The sequence below is a fragment of the Asparagus officinalis genome, chromosome 5 (assembly GCF_001876935.1).
Source record: "Asparagus officinalis chromosome 5, Aspof.V1, whole genome shotgun sequence".
NCBI lineage: Eukaryota > Viridiplantae > Streptophyta > Magnoliopsida > Asparagales > Asparagaceae > Asparagus > Asparagus officinalis.
In genome coordinates this window covers 110,643,061-110,662,124 of record NC_033798.1, presented here as the reverse complement: position 1 = coordinate 110,662,124, position 19,064 = coordinate 110,643,061, and the positions used below count along the sequence as shown (strand labels likewise).

The 19,064-nt window shown below is 36.6% G+C and overlaps 1 long non-coding RNA gene across 2 annotated transcripts; it reads left to right on the top strand.

Moving 5' to 3' along the window:
* LOC109840676 lies at window positions 9,522–11,014 on the top strand. 2 transcript variants are annotated; one of them, XR_002246985.1, is made up of 3 exons: window positions 9,522–9,849; window positions 9,998–10,057; window positions 10,634–11,014. It is a non-coding gene; the product is annotated as an uncharacterized LOC109840676 (long non-coding RNA). The 2 variants fall into 2 exon arrangements; XR_002246984.1 differs by having other exon boundaries at window positions 9,998–11,014.

Sequence of the window (19,064 nt, the reverse complement as noted above, 5' to 3'; positions counted from 1 at the left end):
CAAAATGAAGATAATGATGGTATGACAGTAAGAAATTATAGGAACATTTATTAGGTGTTCTTCATATGTTGGGTTCCTTATTCCTCCTTGTAGAGTGACCGCTCAGTATACTTTGCCGTTTCGGCTACTGACATCCTCCTTGTAGAGTGATCGCTTAGTATACTTGTCATTTTTGGCTACTGACATCAATTGAGGGGTTAGGATCTTTAGTGGAATGCATCAACCCTTTTGATTGGGATTATGTTTGTTCTTATTGCTCTTCCACTATCCAATATACATAGTTGCCTTTAGAGCAGCATTATTCTTAAAAAGAAGTGAAGTCAGAGTATCCTAAAATGTTGTTTGGGAGTTTAGTAAGGGGAACGGAAGTAAATTTATTTTATCTTGTTTGGGAGTTCTAATAAAGAGGAGAGAAGTGAAGTGAATATATATAAAGTCACATAAATACTCTTATATGTTATTAAGATGAGGGTATATCTCAGCCATTGATTTTAATGTCATAAGGCCATATTGTGAAAATTTACTCTGATTGCCTTCCACCTCTGCACCCATTTTTTTTTTTTTTTTTTGTGAGGGGGGGGGGGGCGGGGCGGGGAGTCTAGGGAAATTTAGACCTTCATTCCATCTCTCTTACCCTCCAAAAACTCCCAAACAATGCGTTAAAAGAGAGATATTCCACTTAAATCCATCCTCTAACACCCCCCCCCCCCGCCCCCCCCCACATCCAACACACCCTATAGTATCTGCTCTGGACTGAAAACTTACATCATTGTGTACATAAACATGAAGGTATGCATTTAATATCAAGTGTCTCCATCATTGGCAAAATGAGAAGTATATATTGCGAAATATTCAAACTTGGATCTCTGAATAGAGGCCTCAGTATTTCCTTCTTAGTACCTTCATTGAGTGATTCCAAATTGGAGTGGTAATTTTCAATCCTCTGCCTATCTAAATAAAACTGTTCTATTTCAGATATTGATTAGTCCATATATTTAACTGTTGGATGAATTTAGCATGTTTGGCAGATAATAGACCTATTTGCTGGTGGTTTATCGTGTGAAACAACTACAAGTGCTGACATGTTTACATACCAAATTTCATAGCGGAAGTTTCCTTCACCTATCACGATTAAATAAGATGCAGAAGATATATTTCCCTTGCAAAATAACCATCATCATTTTCTGTCTTTTTGGGCTAATTACTCAAAATTATGGATAATCCTAGTACTCTTTATTTCATAATATGTGAATGAACTATTTCTGTCTTTGCTGATAGGAAAGGTTACCATTATGGTTATATAGATGGTTAATTCTTTTCATTGTTAAAACTGCTCCATTTTGTTCTCTTTTTTCCTTGTAGGTTACACGGTCTATTGGTGATGATGATCTGAAGCCTGCGGTTACGGCAGAGCCTGAGATAAGTGAGACTTCGTTGTCACCAGATGACGAGTACCTGGTAGGGTTATTAATAATTTAACATTATGATTTTCTTTGGTACAAGTTCTTCTCGAAGCTATTCAACTACTGGACATTAACCAAGTGATATTACATTATCATATTTGTTACATCAATCAATGTTCTCTAGTTTACCGCTGAATATTTAGGTGAAGAAAATTGTATAGGAATTTGCAAATTTGGTGCTTCTCAACTATTTATTATCGGCTTTGCTTTTCTACAAGGAAGTGAGATATATGTCGCTAGTACCATTTTACTCTCTCCGAGCCATACACCAAATTATTATTAATCAGTATGGAGTATGCATGAAGTGTCACAACACAATATGTTGATTAAAATCTTTTGGAAAAGTAAAGGTTTTAAGTTATTTACGAGTCCATACATTAGCCAAAATTATTGTCCCCAGCAATTGATTAATTTGTGAATTTCCGACTATTTATAGGTAATAACAGCTTAATATTTCTTTTACTAACATATTGTTCTAAAGTATTAATGTAGCATTTTTTTTCCTGCCTGTATTAAATGAGTTAATATGATAAGTCAAATAGGAGAATCATCTATGGTTGTGATTTCATGCTGAAATGGTATAAGGTAAAACAATAAAAGATCACGATATAGGAGGGTTAAGTTACCATTCATACTTTCAGGTAATGGCTAGTGATGGATTATGGGATGTTATCAGCAATGAGGATGTGGTTTCCATAATAAGAGACACAGTGAAAGAACCTGCAATGTGTTCCAAGAGATTGGCTACTGAAGCTGCTGCACGTGGAAGCGGAGATAATATCACTGTGATCGTTGTTTTCCTTCGCCCAGTCTCAACAGCTGAGAGAATTTATTAAGAATGCTTTCATATCAGTGAAATGCCTTTCGAGTAGTTTTCTCTCTAGTTTTGTATTTGATTGTTACTGTATTTATCAATTCCTTTTTATTGTTACTGTATTTATCAATTCCTTTTTCTGATGCTCCGTAAGGAGATTTCGGAACTGTGTTCAATAAAAGAACAAACAAACAAACAAGAAGGTCTAATAGCTTCTGGAATTTATGGAACGTATAGAATGTGGAGGTTGAATTGTATCTGCAAGAATGATACAGGGTTTCTTTTATCCCCTCCTTTTTATTAATATAATTGATTCGCACTCCGAATTCACGCATGTTAAAAATTACTTCGCTGCAAGCTTTTCCGTAGTGGAAGATATCATAAGTGGAGTTTACTTTGTTCGGTTAAACGTGCTGTTTTCCTCCAATCTTTGCATCTCATATTGGACTACAACTAATAGCGTCCTCTCTAGTAGAGCACACGTCATTAGTTAAAGAACTAAATATGTTTTCCCCCCTGTAATGGAAAAAGAAACAGGATAATGAATCAACGCCATGCTTTTGTGTCTGTGTGCATAATGACAAATTTCGGCATTCATCTCTAAATATTCAATACTAGCAACTCACCCCCTCGTCACGCAGGGGAAAAGAGAAGAATCAAGGTCTATTTAAATAATTGGTAACATATTTTTCAAGATCATGATTTCATTTCAATAATCATAAATATTGAAAACAGTTTTGACATTATTCAAGAAGATAATAACAAGCAACAATTTTGATACAATGTGTTAATACGCATTGTTTGTAACAAAATTTCAGTTAGAAAACATAAGAATTTAGACTTTTATAAATAAACATATATACAAACAATAAGGTACGTATGTACAAAGCCAATTGTAGATGCATCGTTGTCATCCACCCAAACAATGTTAAGCCAAAATGTGATCCTATGGTCGGAGATGAATATGTTTCTTCATCCTTGCTATCTAACTCATAATAGGGGTTATATCAATGCTGGAATTTATCCATGACTACTTTTCCTCAAAGAAGTCTTAAGTACATGCTTCATATGAGAAAAAGAAAACAAATGTATTAGACTAAAACGACCGGAAAACTTGAATTTGTTGTTTATACATTTACTACTTTGAACCTATTTCATTTGAGGTCTACGTTTTATTTCTCTTGAGATGAAGAGAGACACAACCATGAAACTGATTAGTTATCTTCAAGATTGGTATAAAAAAACTCTTTAAGTCTTTATCTAGCGTTGGTTTGGTCTAAGCAACGAAGACACACACACAGACATATGCATACATACATACATACATACATATGTGCGTGTAGAATATGGTGATAAAGTTAAGTATTGTTGGAAATTTTAGGTACTTAAGGAAGCTAAGAGTCACATGTTAATTAAGTATCTTTCTCTCATCCTTTCATTTGGATATACGGATCATTCTTTTATGATATTTGTGTCATAATTTACTTAATACATTTATTACCTGCATAACCAAATTTTCTTGGTCTTCAGGTTCTCTTCGTAGATGAGGAATAGTTCAAGTAAAATAATTTCGTAGGCATATACGTCTTTCTCTTATTGCTAACTTTCCCATACATACAGTATTCAAGCTTAGGGTGCTTGTAAACAAGCTTAAAAGATAATCTTTAGACCAACAAATATCATACTGACATATACTCAAGTATGAAATCTCACCTTCAATATAAATGAGAGATTAAATGATGTTCTAAGACTACCAACCTATTTGTTCGTAATATCACATAATAAGACATCATTTTGTTATTCTTTATCATACCTATGTAATCGGTGAATGAATCTTCCATTTGACATGTAATAAACAAAAAAAAGGAAAATTAATCAATTTTTATCAAGACAAGAATTGGCACTCTGAGATGTACACAATGAACAAAAAGAATGACACAGTTAATGTAATCAACCAAATAAAACCGACCAAAAAGCAAAAACCCTCAAAAGAGATCGTATTCACAGTTTTAACATATCAATGCCTATACAATCAAATTAAGCAAAAGAATGAAATATTTCATATCAAACCGCAAAAGAATGAATTCAGAATAAAATCATGTAAATTTCCTCAACTACAACAAATGACCAAGAGATTTCAAGCAGTAGCAAAGCAAGTCTAGAACCCTCGAAGCTGAGAGAAAACCTACTTTTGAATTGTACCTAGCTTCGAGGAAATTCTGAATATGATATTTGCCAGTTATTATTTCCGGATTGTATTCAATTTAAATATGACATAGATTGAGGATCCACTGGTCTTGACCTGGAAACATCCAGAAAAATATGAAAATATTAGGCTAACTAGAGGCCATTTTTATGTATATAATCTGTGATACAACCTCAATACTTTCTATAGAAACAAATGTTAGACCCTAGAGGGGGGTGATTAGGGTCTTATGCTAATCTAATCCGATTTAAATACCAATTAAAACTAATTAATAAGTTATCCTAGCAAGTATAAAATACAACAAGATACGTAAGCTAGGATAAGCAATATGAACAAATGAATATATCCTAGCAAAGAGATATACTATGAGATATATGCAAAGATATATAAACAACACAAGGGTAAATAATCTAAACAAGATAGTGAATGAAATATCGGTTTCTAGCTCACCGAAAACCTCACTACACACTCGGTTTCTAGCTCACCGAAAACCTTACAACACTCACAATGTAACAAATATAAATTTGTTCTCTACAATAGATGAGAATACAATGAAAGCACAACTCAAAGTTACAATCTCTCACCACCCAACTATACTATGTATGAAAGATACAATAAGCTCAATGTGGGTGTGTGTAACAGTGAGATTCAATAAAACTTAACTCAATAAGAACTAGCAATAAGAATTGATATGAAATTCAATAGTAAAAATGCTAGGAAATAGAGTTAAGGAAACTTCTCTATAAACACAAAGAGAGGATGATGAAATGTTGAAGATGAACTCTTCAATAGCTGATTGTAAACTCCTCTTTGTAACAGCAAACCAAAACAAACTTAAACCAAACAAAAACAAGCTTAAACCCTTGTTTAAAACCTTGTTTAAAACTTTTTTAAAAAACTTCTTGGCTTATTGAAAAGATATCAGCAAAGGGGTATTTATACCCTCTAAAGATCTCAGCAAAAAATCCCAAGGCAAAAGACCAAAAAACCATCTTCAACGGCTCTAAAAAGAGCCGTTGGGACTCCAGCGGTCGACCGATGAAAATCGCGGTCGACCGGAAACAAGGTCAGAGTCGCAGGAGACGTCCAGAGAGTCTTCGGTCGACCGGGTGGAAATTTCGGTCGACCGATGGTAAATTTCGGTCGACCGGCGGAAATTTCGGTCGACCGACGGTACTGAAGCAGGTATATCCGATTTTATAAAATCGGTTAAAAATAGTAAAACAGCTCCAAAAATTATGAAATTTTGAGGGAAGGTTCTGGACATGTATAAAAATATGTTAGAAAGAATTTCTGAAAAACCATTTCCCAGTTGAGAGAAATAAATGTTTGAACACAGAAATACAGTTTCTGAAAATCTGCTGTGATACACGATTTTGTAAAATCAATTAGGCACAGTAAATCAACTCCAAAAATAGTAAAATTTTGTGGGAAGTTTCTAAATATGTAGATAACAAATCAATTCCAAACTTGATGAAACTTTGCAAAATGTTTATAAACATGAAAACAAACATGTTACAAAAATAAATTTTCAATTTTCATTTCTCAATTGTGAAAACTCATTATTTTGTAAAAACATGCATGAATATGAATTTGTTAAGAACATGTTTTTGACAAAAAGAGTTTAAACGCATATTGAAACTTTATGAAATGTCTTCATAAACATTATAACACATGAATATAAAGTAAACATGGTCAATAAAACAATATCACAAAGTTTTCTCAAAATAGCTCATTTTGTGAGAAAATCCAATATTGTGTGTGTATATGATATTGAGCTTAAGGTACTTAACACACATAATATAAAACCTAAACTAGATTACCCAAGCCGATCTTGATCTTCAATAAGCTTGACTTGGTACACTTTGCGGATGAAGCTTGTAATTGGATCTTTAACTTGAATTAACGTTGCTTCACTCCATAAATCCGCCAACCTCCATTTGATATGATCGTTGAAGCGCAATTCCATCCATCCTCTAACAACGTTGTTTGTCTACAATAAATACGAAAACACAAATACTAGACAAACAACATTAGTGGTAAATTGTTTGTTAAACATCATCAAAACAAGAAGGCCAACAATCTCCCCCTTTTTGATGATGACAAACAATTTACAAAAAGGATATATGCATGAAAGGAAATGAATATATAATTTATAATTCACATGCATATAAACAAGAAAGAATACACTCATAATATTTCTCCCCCTTTGACAATATCAAAAAGGGGACAAAAGAATTAAGAGAGCAAAAGCTCCCTATCAATAAGCATAGGTGAGTATAACATATTGAAAGATATAGGGATTGCTCCCCCTATCAAAATGCCATATAGAAAATATGCACTTAATGAAGATCATGGCAAACATGTGAGCAAGCATAAATGAAAGGATATGCTAAACACCACTCACATATAAACAAGATACAATGAGGACACATAATGATATGACATTATAAAGATAGTGTCTCATTATAAAAAACCATGTATAAGAATAGATTTATGAAATCAAAAGAAGAGAAACATGAGAAACATGCAAAAAGTTTTCAAATGAAAACAAATAATCAAAGTTTGTATCCAAAGCGATGTTTGATCAATGAAGAACTTGATCAAACCACTCATAGAATACATTATAAACCACGAATAGATGATCCATAAGCTCAAACACATAAATATCATCATATAAGTGAGGTATAATGAATTCAAAGCGATCAATCAAAACAAAATCTTTGACAAAAGAATTTCAAGAGAGGCAACAATATATCAAGCTCTTAAGCTTGTTCCAACCCATATAATCATTCTAGCATCCGGTAAACATGATTTGGGAATAAACACCCAATAAATCCGGAGGGTTATATAAACACGAACCTCTCATCAAAACGAAACTAATAATCATGAACACAAAATAATTTGATCAATGAAAAAATATTGTTTTCATGTTCAAAAGTTTAAAGTATAATTTTTCAAAACCAAAAAAAAAAGAAAAAATAAAAACACTAAAATTCTTGGTTTAAAGTCAAATTTGTTTTGGTAAAAAAAAATCTTAAAATTATTGGTTTAAAAATCATTTTGGCACCCAAGAATTCTTGGTGCCGGATTGGTTAGGGACATGACCCCTATCATTCAAGCTCAAAGCCTTAGGGTTATGAACCCTCTTAGGTATATGTGGTGCACTAACATGGTCAAAACAATATTCATTCAAATGACCCTTCCGATTGCAATTTGTGCAATGAAAGAGATCCATTTGCTTATGTTGACCAAACGGTTGTGCACGGGAGCACTAACATGGTCAAAACAATATTCATTCAAATGACCCTTCCGATTGCAATTTGTGCAATGAAAGAGATCCATTTGTTTTTGTGGACCATTAGCTCGTGCACGGGAATCATTTGCAAATAAAGATTTTCTTTTAAGATTTTTTTGCAAATGTGAAACATTATCAAAACAAAACTTTCCTAAGTGGCCATATCTACCACAAACATCACATTTAAACTTTTGTGGCTTAATAAAATCATTTGGCAAAGGTGAAGTCTTTTTCAAATCATAGCAAAATTTTGCCAAATGGCCAAAACGACCACAAAGATTACATTTAAACACATTAGTATGTTTATGATGTGCATGATAAGCATATGCATGTGTATGTGATGAAGAAGCTACATGAGATGCACAAGGAGCATTAGAATTCTTATGTTTGTGTGCATCATAACAAAACTTAGCTAAATGACCTTGACGGCCGCAAATAGAACACTTATAAGTTTTGCTATACACGTGTGCATAATGAGTGGATGATTTTGATTTGATCTTGGCACACATGTCCATAAGCTTCTTATGGTTATTAATGCATATTTTCAAAGTTGAATCTAAGGATGAAATACTATTTTTCATAAGATTCAAATCTTCATTTGTATTGTTCTGTATGGACTTTCAGTCGATTTCAATGACGAAGATTAACTTTGCATATTCAGTTGCGTCAACACGTTCATCGGATTGATTTTAGAAGCTTCGTTTTTCTTACAATTCAATTGTTATAAACATATTTTTATACCGTATTATCTACATGCTCTAGAATTCTATTTGCTTCTCATATATCTGGTACGTGATATACATTTTTATTTATGTCCCATTTTTGCCTGTTTGTTTGCACGGAAGTAATTGCGAAGTAGCTGAAGTAAAAGAAGTAAAAGCTACTTCTGCTACTTCCAAGTAAAAAAGTGTGTTTGATCATCTGAAAAACTTACTTCCAATACTTCCTTAAATGCTTATGTGGCGCCTACGTGTCGTCCTTACTTCCAAAATATTTTTCCAATCCTCAATACTCAGAAGTAGCTCGGAAGTAGTTGAAATGCATAATAATTAGGACATGAATAATTTTTTTATTAATATTTCCTTTATTAGTTATTTCTAACAACTTTTCATTGATAAAATTACTTCCTACTAATATTTCCAAATGTTATCCAAACAATAAAAATAAATGAAGAGGAAGAAGTTCTACTTCTATTACTTCTAAAAATATATGAAACAAACAAAAAATTGTTATTTCCACTACTTGCTACTTCATAGCCTGAAAGTTACTTCTATAACCTACTTCTCACTTCTAATACTTCCATTATCCAAACGGTAGTGAATATAAAACTATGAAAACTTTTTTTTTTGGGTATCCACATTCATGATAATTAAATAAAGACAGATATGATGAATATTATATTATATGGGAAAATCCTCTTTTAACCCAAAGTTTTACCCCAACTTATTTTAAAACCCATTCACTTTTCAAAACATCAATAGACCCACTATATCACATCCCACTTATTTTTAAACCCAAATGTACAATACACCCATTATTTGTACTGTATTTATCCAAAAAAATTGAAAAATCCTAAACTACCCTTCATCCCCAACTGATCTCTCCCTCTCCCCTCCTCCTCCATCTGAGCTCAGAAGAGATCTCTCCCTCTCCCCTCCTCCTCCTCTTCCCTCCCTTCACTTCCCCTCAACCACTACCACCAACCTCCTCCTCTTCCCTCCCTTCACTTCCGCTCCTCCCTCAAGCCCATCAACCTCTGCATCCACTGCCCCTATCTCCCCTCGCCGCCACGTCACCCACCACCGTCGACCTTGAAGTAGATGAATAGCCCACCAATGATTTCGACATTGACTCCCTGTAGTTCGCCCATCAACCTGAAGCACTTGTCATTGCCGCCAGTGGACGGAGCTTGAGGAGCACTCGGAGTAATGGCGGAGGTCGAAGACCGCCTGGCTTTGTAAGGAGCTGCTTTCGCATAAGCCGACGACGATGGTGAGGATCCTTGACGCTCAAAGGAAGTGGGTTCGGCAGAAGGAGGTGGGTTATGTTGTTCTCCATTGCAAGTCAGGTTAGTTCAACTCTTTGCCCACCACCTGTTTGTTGAATTTACGCTTAGTGTTCTCTCTTATCAATATTTGATTTTGATGATTGTTGGTTACTCAAATTCTAATTTATTGTTCTGTCATTCTAAAATCTCATGAACCTACAACTTGCAGCCTGTCCGTGATCGCTTCAAAAATAACGCTGATGCCAAAAAGCTATTGGAAAAAGTGAAGGTAACCTTTACTTGATGCTCAATTGCTCATAAGATATGTACATTCATGAGATATCAACCATGACTTACATAACTATGGTTCCTCTCTGGACATTATGTTTTAAAATTAGAACTATAGTTCTTGCTTGCATTTATGAATAGAATTTTCCTTAGAGTTGATGATTGATGTGAAAATCCTCCCTCTTTTTGCAAGCGTACAAAGTTACTAGGTGATTATTCTTACTTGTTGGTGTTGGGAATGGTGACGAGTTGTAACATAAAAATTCTAATTTTCTTATTGCTTGGTGGTCCTTCAGATTCTTATTGTTCTTGTGGGTTTTGATAATTCGAAGCATTACGACATCAAAATCGATATTACTTTCATGTATTTTGATTTGGAAATGCACGATAAGTTAGAATTGATATTGCATAAAAGCTTATAGATGATTCCTTTGAAAGTGGTATGAAGCCTCTTATGCTAGCATTTCTCGATATTACTTTCATGTATTTTGCTTTGGAAATGCACGATAAGTTAGAATTGACAGTTAATAAAATTTTCTTATCATGCAATCATTGATTGTGACATTTATTTGTGCAGGAGCGTAGATTGTAACATTTTTATGGTGGGATACATATATTCCATCATCAATGGCACACCTAACGTAACGCACAGCTACCCCTCAATCAGAAACCATTCGTCAATGCACACTAACTTTCCAATCAAATACATGAGAGAATCCCCCACTATTGGCATTCGATCAGATCTTCGCATTGCTGTCACATTGCAACCCAAACGGCAAATCAACTACAGCCTGCAATATGATGTACCAAGTAGTATCCAATGTATCGTGTTGTATGAAATTTTCTATATTATGTATATATAGATGATTTGTGTGCATATTGTATCAAATGCACTATCCAATGTATCATGTTGTATCAAATTTATCAGTGTAACTAGTAGAAATGTATCTAGTAGAAATGTATACAACGTTTCGATAGTGGTGATTTTGGATTATTTCCATTCAATCTTCATGGATTATTTTCATTCAATGTTATGCACTTGAGTTTAGTGGTTGATAGATATGAATATCTGTAATGAACTGATGCACTGATTGAACTGAAGAAATTTTGATGGTAGGTTGTGTTAACTACAGCCTATTGGGCAATATTATGTGTCGCGTGACCAATTATCCACCTCGACGAGGGGTACTCGCTCAATTTTTAGATTTTGATAAAGTATAGCACTTTATGGGAAAGTATAGCAGCTTATTGATAAAGTATAGCACCTTATTATAAAGTATAGCACCTTATGGCAATAGTATAGCACCTTATCGATAAAATATAGCACCTTTTGGTCGCTGGAAATTCAGCAACTTATTGTGATAAGTCAAATCAGTTTTTTTAGGGCAATGCAAACACTCGACGACCTACGTGACGTGTTTATTGACCAATCATCCACCGTGACGGGGGGTCCTCGCGCAATTTTGAAGCTAGCACCATCAAAATTTCTGAGCTCCGAGTCGTCGCGACCATTTTAGTTTTTTTCCGCGCGACGAGAACACTCGGCGACCGACGCGTCGTCGTAATAGGCCGATCATCCTCCGCGTCGGCCGGTCCTCGCCTAATTTCGAAGCTTCAGGCAAAGTATAGCACCTTATTGCAAAGTATAGCACCTTATGGCCAAAGTATAGCACCTTGTTGCAAAGTATAGCACCTTATGGCCAAAGTATAGCACCTTGTTGCAAAGTATAGCACCTTATGGCCAAAGTATAGCACCTTACGCTCTCTGGAAATTCTGAGCTCCGAGTCGTCCAGAACCATTTCAGTTTTTTTCCCCGCGGCGAGAACACTCGGCGACCGACGCGTCGTCGTAATAGGCCGATCATCCGCCGCGTCGGCCGGTCCTCGCCCAATTTCGAAGCTTCAGGCAAAGTATAGCACCTTATTGCAAAGTATAGCACCTTATGGCCAAAGTATAGCACCTTACGCTCTCTGGAAATTCTGAGCTCCGAGTCGTCGCGACCATTTCAGTTTTTTTCCGCGCGACGAGAACACTCGGCGACCGACGCGTCGTCGTAATAGGCCGATCATCCGCCGCGTCGGCCGGTCCTCGCCCAATTTCGAAGCTTCAGGCAAAGTATAGCACCTTATTGCAAAGTATAGCACCTTATGGCCAAAATATAGCACCCCCACTATTGGCATTCGATCAGATCTTCGCATTGCTGTCACATTGCAACCCAAACGGCAAATCAACTACAGCCTGCAATATGATGTACCAAGTAGTATCCAATGTATCGTGTTGTATGAAATTTTCTATATTATGTATATATAGATGATTTGTGTGCATATTGTATCAAATGCACTATCCAATGTATCATGTTGTATCAAATTTATCAGTGTAACTAGTAGAAATGTATCTAGTAGAAATGTATACAACGTTTCGATAGTGGTGATTTTGGATTATTTCCATTCAATCTTCATGGATTATTTTCATTCAATGTTATGCGCTTGAGTTTAGTGGTTGATAGATATGAATATCTGTAATGAACTGATGCACTGATTGAACTGAAGAAATTTTGATGGTAGGTTGTGTTAACTACAGCCTATTGGGCAATATTATGTGTCGCGTGACCAATTATCCACCTCGACGAGGGGTACTCGCCCAATTTTTTAGCTTTTGATAAAGTATAGCACTTTATGGAAAAGTATAGCAGCTTATTGATGAAGTATAGCACCTTATGGCAAAGTACGATAAAATATAGCACCTTATGGTCGCTGGAAATTCAGCAACTTATTGTGATAAGTCAAATCAGTTTTTTTAGGGCAATGCAAACACTCGACGACCTACGTGACGTGTTTATTGACCAATCATCCACCGTGACGGGAGGTCCTCACGCAATTTTGAAGCTTCTGGGCAAAGTATAACACCTTATGGGAAAGTATAGCACCTTTTGGCCAAAGTATAGCACTATATTGTAAAGTATAGCACTTTATTGGCAAAGTATAGCACCTTATTGGTAAAGTATAGCACCTTATGCTTTCTGGAAATTCTGCACCTTAAGTGTCTAAAATCAAATCAGTTTTTTTCACCGCGACGAAACCACTCGACGACCTACGTCACGTGTTATTGACCAATCATCCACCGCGACGGGGGGTCCTCGCGCAATTTTGAAGCTTCTGGGCAAAGTATAGCACCTTATGGGAAAGTATAGCACCTTTTGGCCAAAGTATAGCACTATATTGTAAAGTATAGCACTTTATTGGCAAAGTATAGCACCTTATTGGCAAAGTATAGCACCTTATGCTTTCTGCAAATTCTGCACCTTAAGTGTCTTAAATCAAATCAGTTTTTTTCGCCGCGATGAAACCACTCGACGACCTAGGTGATGTGTTTATTGACCAATCATCCACCGGGGGGGTCCTCGCGTAATTTTGAAGCTTCTGGGCAAAGTATAGCACCTTATGGGAAAGTATAGCACCTTTTGGCCAAAGTATAGCACTATATGGCAAAGTATAGCACTTTATTGGCAAAGTATAGCACCTTATTGGCAAAGTATAGCACCTTATGCTTTCTGAAAATTCTGTACCTTAAGTGTGTAAAATCAAATCAGTTTTTTTCATCGCGACGGTGGATGATTGGTCAATAAACACGTCACGTAGGTCGTCGAGAGGTTTCTTCGCGGCGAAAAAAACTGATTTGATTTTAGACACTTAAGGTGTAGAATTTTCAGAAAGCATAAGGTGCTATTCTTTGCCTTTGTCAATAAAATGCTATACTTTATAATATAGTGCTATACTTTGGCCAAAAGGTGTTATACTTTCCCATAAGGTGCTATACTTTGCCCAGAAGCTTCAAAATTGCGCGAGGACCCCCCGTCGCGGTGGATGATTGGTCAATAAACACGTCATCTAGGTCGTCGAGTGGTTTCATCGCGGTGAAAAAAACTGATTTGATTTTAGACACTTATGGTGCAGAATTTCTAGAAAGCATAAGGTGCTATATTTTGCCAATAAGGTGCTATACTTTGCCAAAAAAGTGCTATACTTTGCCATATAGTGCTATACTTTGGCCAAAAGGTGCTATACTTTCCCATAAGGTGCTATACTTTGTCCAGAAGCTTCAAAATTGCGCGAGGACCCCCCGTCACGGTGGATGATTGGTCAATAAACACATCACCTAGGTCGTCGAGTGGTTTCATCGCGGCGAAAAAAACTGATTTTATTTAAGACACTTAAGGTGCAGAATTTGTAGAAAGCATTAGGTGCTATACTTTTCCAATAAGGTGCTATACTTTCCCAATAAAGTGCTATACTTTGTAATATAGTGCTATACTTTAGCCAAAAGGTGCTATACTTTCCCATAAGGTGCTATACTTTGCCCAGAAGCTTCAAAATTGTGCAAGGACCCCCCGTCGCGGTGGATGATTGGTCAATAAACACGTCACGTAGGTCGTCGAGAGGTTTCGTCACGGCAAAAAAAACTGATTTGATTTTAGACACTTAAGGTCCAGAATTTCCAGAAAGCATAAGGTGTTATACTTTACTAATAAGGTGCTATACTTTGTCAATAAAGTGCTATATTTTACAATATAGTGCTATACTTTGGCCAAAAGGTGCTATACTTTCCCATAAGGTGCTATACTTTGCCCAGAAGCTTCAAAATTGCGTGAGGACCCCCGTCACGGTGGATGATTGGTCAATAAACACGTCACGTAGGTCGTCGAGAGGTTTCGTCGTGACGAAAAAAACTGATTTGATTTTAGACACTTAAGGTGCAGAATTTCCAGAAAGCATAAGGTGCTATACTTTGCCAATAAGGTGCTATACTTTTCCAATAAAGTGCTATACTTTGCCATAGAGTGCTATACTTTGGCCAAAAGGTGCTATACTTTCCCATAAGGTGCTATACTTTGCTCAGAAGCTTCAAATTTGCTCGAGGACCCCCCGTCACAGTGGATGATTGGTCAATAAACACGTCACGTAGGTCGTCACGTCACGTAGGTCGTCGAGAGGTTTTATCACGGCGAAAAAACTGATTTGATTTTAGACACTTAAGGTACAGAACTTCTAGAAAGCATAAGGTGCTATACTTTGCCAATAAGGTGCTATACTTTGTTAATAAAGTGCTATACTTTACAATATAGTGCTATACTTTGGCCAAAAGGTGCTATACTTTCCCATAATGTGCTATACTTTGCCCAGAAGCTTCAAAATTGCGCGAGGACCCCCCGTCGTGGTGGATGATTGGTCAATAAACACATCACCTAGGTCGTCGAGTGGTTTCATCGCGGCGAAAAAACTGATTTGATTTAAGACACTTAAGGTGCAGAATTTGCAGAAAGCATAAGGTGCTATACTTTGCCAATAAGGTGCTATATTTTCCCAATAAAGTGCTATACTTTGTAATATAGTGCTATACTTTAGCCAAAAGGTGCTATACTTTCACATAAGGTGCTATACTTTCCCATAAGGTGCTATACTTTGCCCAGAAGCTTCAAAATTGTGCAAGGACCCCCCGTCGCGGTGGATGATTGGTCAATAAACACGTCACGTAGGTCGTCGAGAGGTTTCGTCACGGCGAAAAAAACTGATTTGATTTTAGACAATTAAGGTGCAGAATTTTCAGAAAGCATAAGGTGCTATACTTTACCAATAAGGTGCTATACTTTGCTAATAAAGTGCTATACTTTACAATATAGTGCTATACTTTGGCCAAAAGGTGCTATACTTTCCCATAAGGTGCTATACTTTGCCCAGAAGCTTCAAAATTGCACGAGGATCCCCCGTCACGGTGGATTATTGGTCAATAAACACGTCACATAGGTCGTCGAGAGGTTTCTTCACGGCGAAAAAAACTGATTTGATTTTAGACAATTAAGGTGCAGAATTTTCAGAAAGCATAAGGTGCTATACTTTGCCAATAAGGTGCGATACTTTTCCAATAAAGTGCTATACTTTGCAATATAGTGCTATACTTTGGCCAAAAGGTTGGAAATAATCCAAAATCACCACTATCGAAACGTTGTATACATTTCTACTAGATACATTTCTACTAGTTACACTGATAAATTTGATACAACATGATACATTGGATAGTGCATTTGATACAATATGCACACAAATCATCTATATATACATAATATAGAAAATTTCATACAACACGATACATTGGATACTACTTGGTACATCATATTGCAGGCTGTAGTTGATTTGCCGTTTGGGTTGCAATGTGACAGCAATGCGAAGATCTGATCGAATGCCAATAGTGGGGGATTCTCTCATGTATTTGATTGGAAAGTTAGTGTGCATTGACGAATGGTTTCTGATTGAGGGGTAGCTGTGCGTTACGTTAGGTGTGCCATTGATGATGGAATATATGTATCCCACCATAAAAATGTTACAATCTACGCTCCTGCACAAATAAATGTCACAATCAATGATTGCATGATAAGAAAATTTTATTAACTGTCAATTCTAACTTATCGTGCATTTCCAAAGCAAAATACATGAAAGTAATATCGAGAAATGCTAGCATAAGAGGCTTCATACCACTTTCAAAGGAATCATCTATAAGCTTTTATGCAATATCAATTCTAACTTATCGTGCATTTCCAAATCAAAATACATGAAAGTAATATCGATTTTGATGTCGTAATGCTTCGAATTATCAAAACCCACAAGAACAATAAGAATCTGAAGGACCACCAAGCAATAAGAAAATTAGAATTTTTATGTTACAACTCGTCACCATTCCCAACACCAACAAGTAAGAATAATCACCTAGTAACTTTGTACGCTTGCAAAAAGAGGGAGGATTTTCACATCAATCATCAACTCTAAGGAAAATTCTATTCATAAATGCAAGCAAGAACTATAGTTCTAATTTTAAAACATAATGTCCAGAGAGGAACCATAGTTATGTAAGTCATGGTTGATATCTCATGAATGTACATATCTTATGAGCAATTGAGCATCAAGTAAAGGTTACCTTCACTTTTCCAATAGCTTTTTGGCATCAGCGTTATTTTTGAAGCGATCACGGACAGACTGCAAGTTGTAGGTTCATGAGATTTTAGAATGACAGAACAATAAATTAGAATTTGAGTAACCAACAATCATCAAAATCAAATATTGATAAGAGAGACAAGCTGACAACTTGCAGTGTTGGGAGCTGTCAGGAAATGTGAAATTGAGAGTTTCGAGAAGGAAGCTTCTGAGATGAACAAGAGGTCATTCAAGTATGCATGGGTTCTTGACAAGCTCAAGGCCGAGAGGGAAAGAAGCAGCTCCTTACAAAGCCAGGCGGTCTTCGACCTCCGCCATTACTCCGAGTGCTCCTCAAGCTCCGTCCACTGGCGGCAATGACAAGTGCTTCAGGTTGATGGGCGAACTACAGGGAGTCAATGTCGAAATCATTGGTGGGCTATTCATCTACTTCAAGGTCGACGGTGGTGGGTGACGTGGCGGCGAGGGGAGATAGGGGCAGTGGATGCAGAGGTTGATGGGCTTGAGGGAGGAGGGGAAGTGAAGGGAGGGAAGAGGAGGAGGTTGGTGGTAGTGGTTGAGGGGAAGTGAAGGGAGGGAAGAGGAGGAGGTTGGTGGTAGTGGTTGAGGGGAAGTGAAGGGAGGGAAGAGGAGGAGGAGGGGAGAGGGAGAGATCAGTTGGGGATGAAGGATAGTTTAGGATTTTTTAAATTTTTTGGATAAATACAGTACAAATAATGGGTGTATTGTACATTTGGGTTTAAAAATAAGTGGGATGTGATATAGTGGGTCTATTGATGTTTTGAAAAGTGAATGGGTTTTTAAATAAGTTGGGGTAAAACTTTAGGTTAAAAGAGGATTTTCCCATATTATATTCGATCTATATCCAATCTGTTCGCACTTGTAGTCATGACGATGAAATTAGGTATCCTAGTCAACCCGATATTTATCACCACTGGACGAGCACCAAGTCTACTTGAGCCACTTGCAAGACTGCACCTAGCCAAATTATATCCACACTCCACCACATTTGGCTCAAGAATTGACGCTTCAAACCATCACACAGCTGGTCATCATCTTCGAGCCTCCACCTCTAATTGCCATCTCACCTGGCAACTCTACTTGATCCTCACTCCATCATTGAAATCTCGTACGTACCAAGTTGCACTTCTATTGTTCTTCATGTCCCACATTATAAGGTACATAACTACCAAACAAAAGCTGCAAAGATTCTAACTCCTAAGATTGTGATCTCTCTTGCTCCTCCATCGACGCTAAAGAGAAAAGGAGGGCATGAGCAGCCTTGGCTTTCATCTTCGGTGCATCTATACATAACAAAAACTGATGGTTGTTTGTTTGGAAGCTTGCAGAGGATAAAGCTATAGCTTACTTTCCCTGCACACTCTAGTTGCATGTGATAATAGAAAGAGGAGGAGGGAAAAAAAGGGATCAATCAGCATTCACACCTGAAGCGCCCATTTTCTCAGCACTTATTAGCTAGCAAAAGGTAAAACCAAATTTACAAAGGGGATAGTGAATGAGTACTTGATGAAGTCCACCTGCTACGATGTGACAAACAAAATGAAAGTTACCGATATCTTTGTAGCTAATTTAGAAAAATGAATTTTCGCCTGATGTCCATTTTTCCAACTACAAAAGGTTTTGTTCGAGTTGCATGTAATAAATAGCTGCATTTGGCAACTCTTCAAAATGGGGCTAGGTTCGATCTGGCCTCATTTTCAAGAAAATATTCTATTTAGGTAAAACTATATATCTCAAGACTGGCTCAGTTTTTCTAAGGCCAAATCTGACCTTTAAACTAGTTATGTTTGGATGTCTTTCCCTTGATAAAAAAAACAAAACAAAGCTAGTTTTGCTTAAAACAGAAATGTGACTAAGTTTAGTCTCGGCCCAATTTTAGGTGGTCGTCAAACACACCCTATAAGTGTCAAAAAACAAGGCAAAAAATGCATGTATACAGTATACTGTTGACGCGTATTGCACGAGGAAAAATACATGAAAATAACATTTTGAACTTTTGAAGC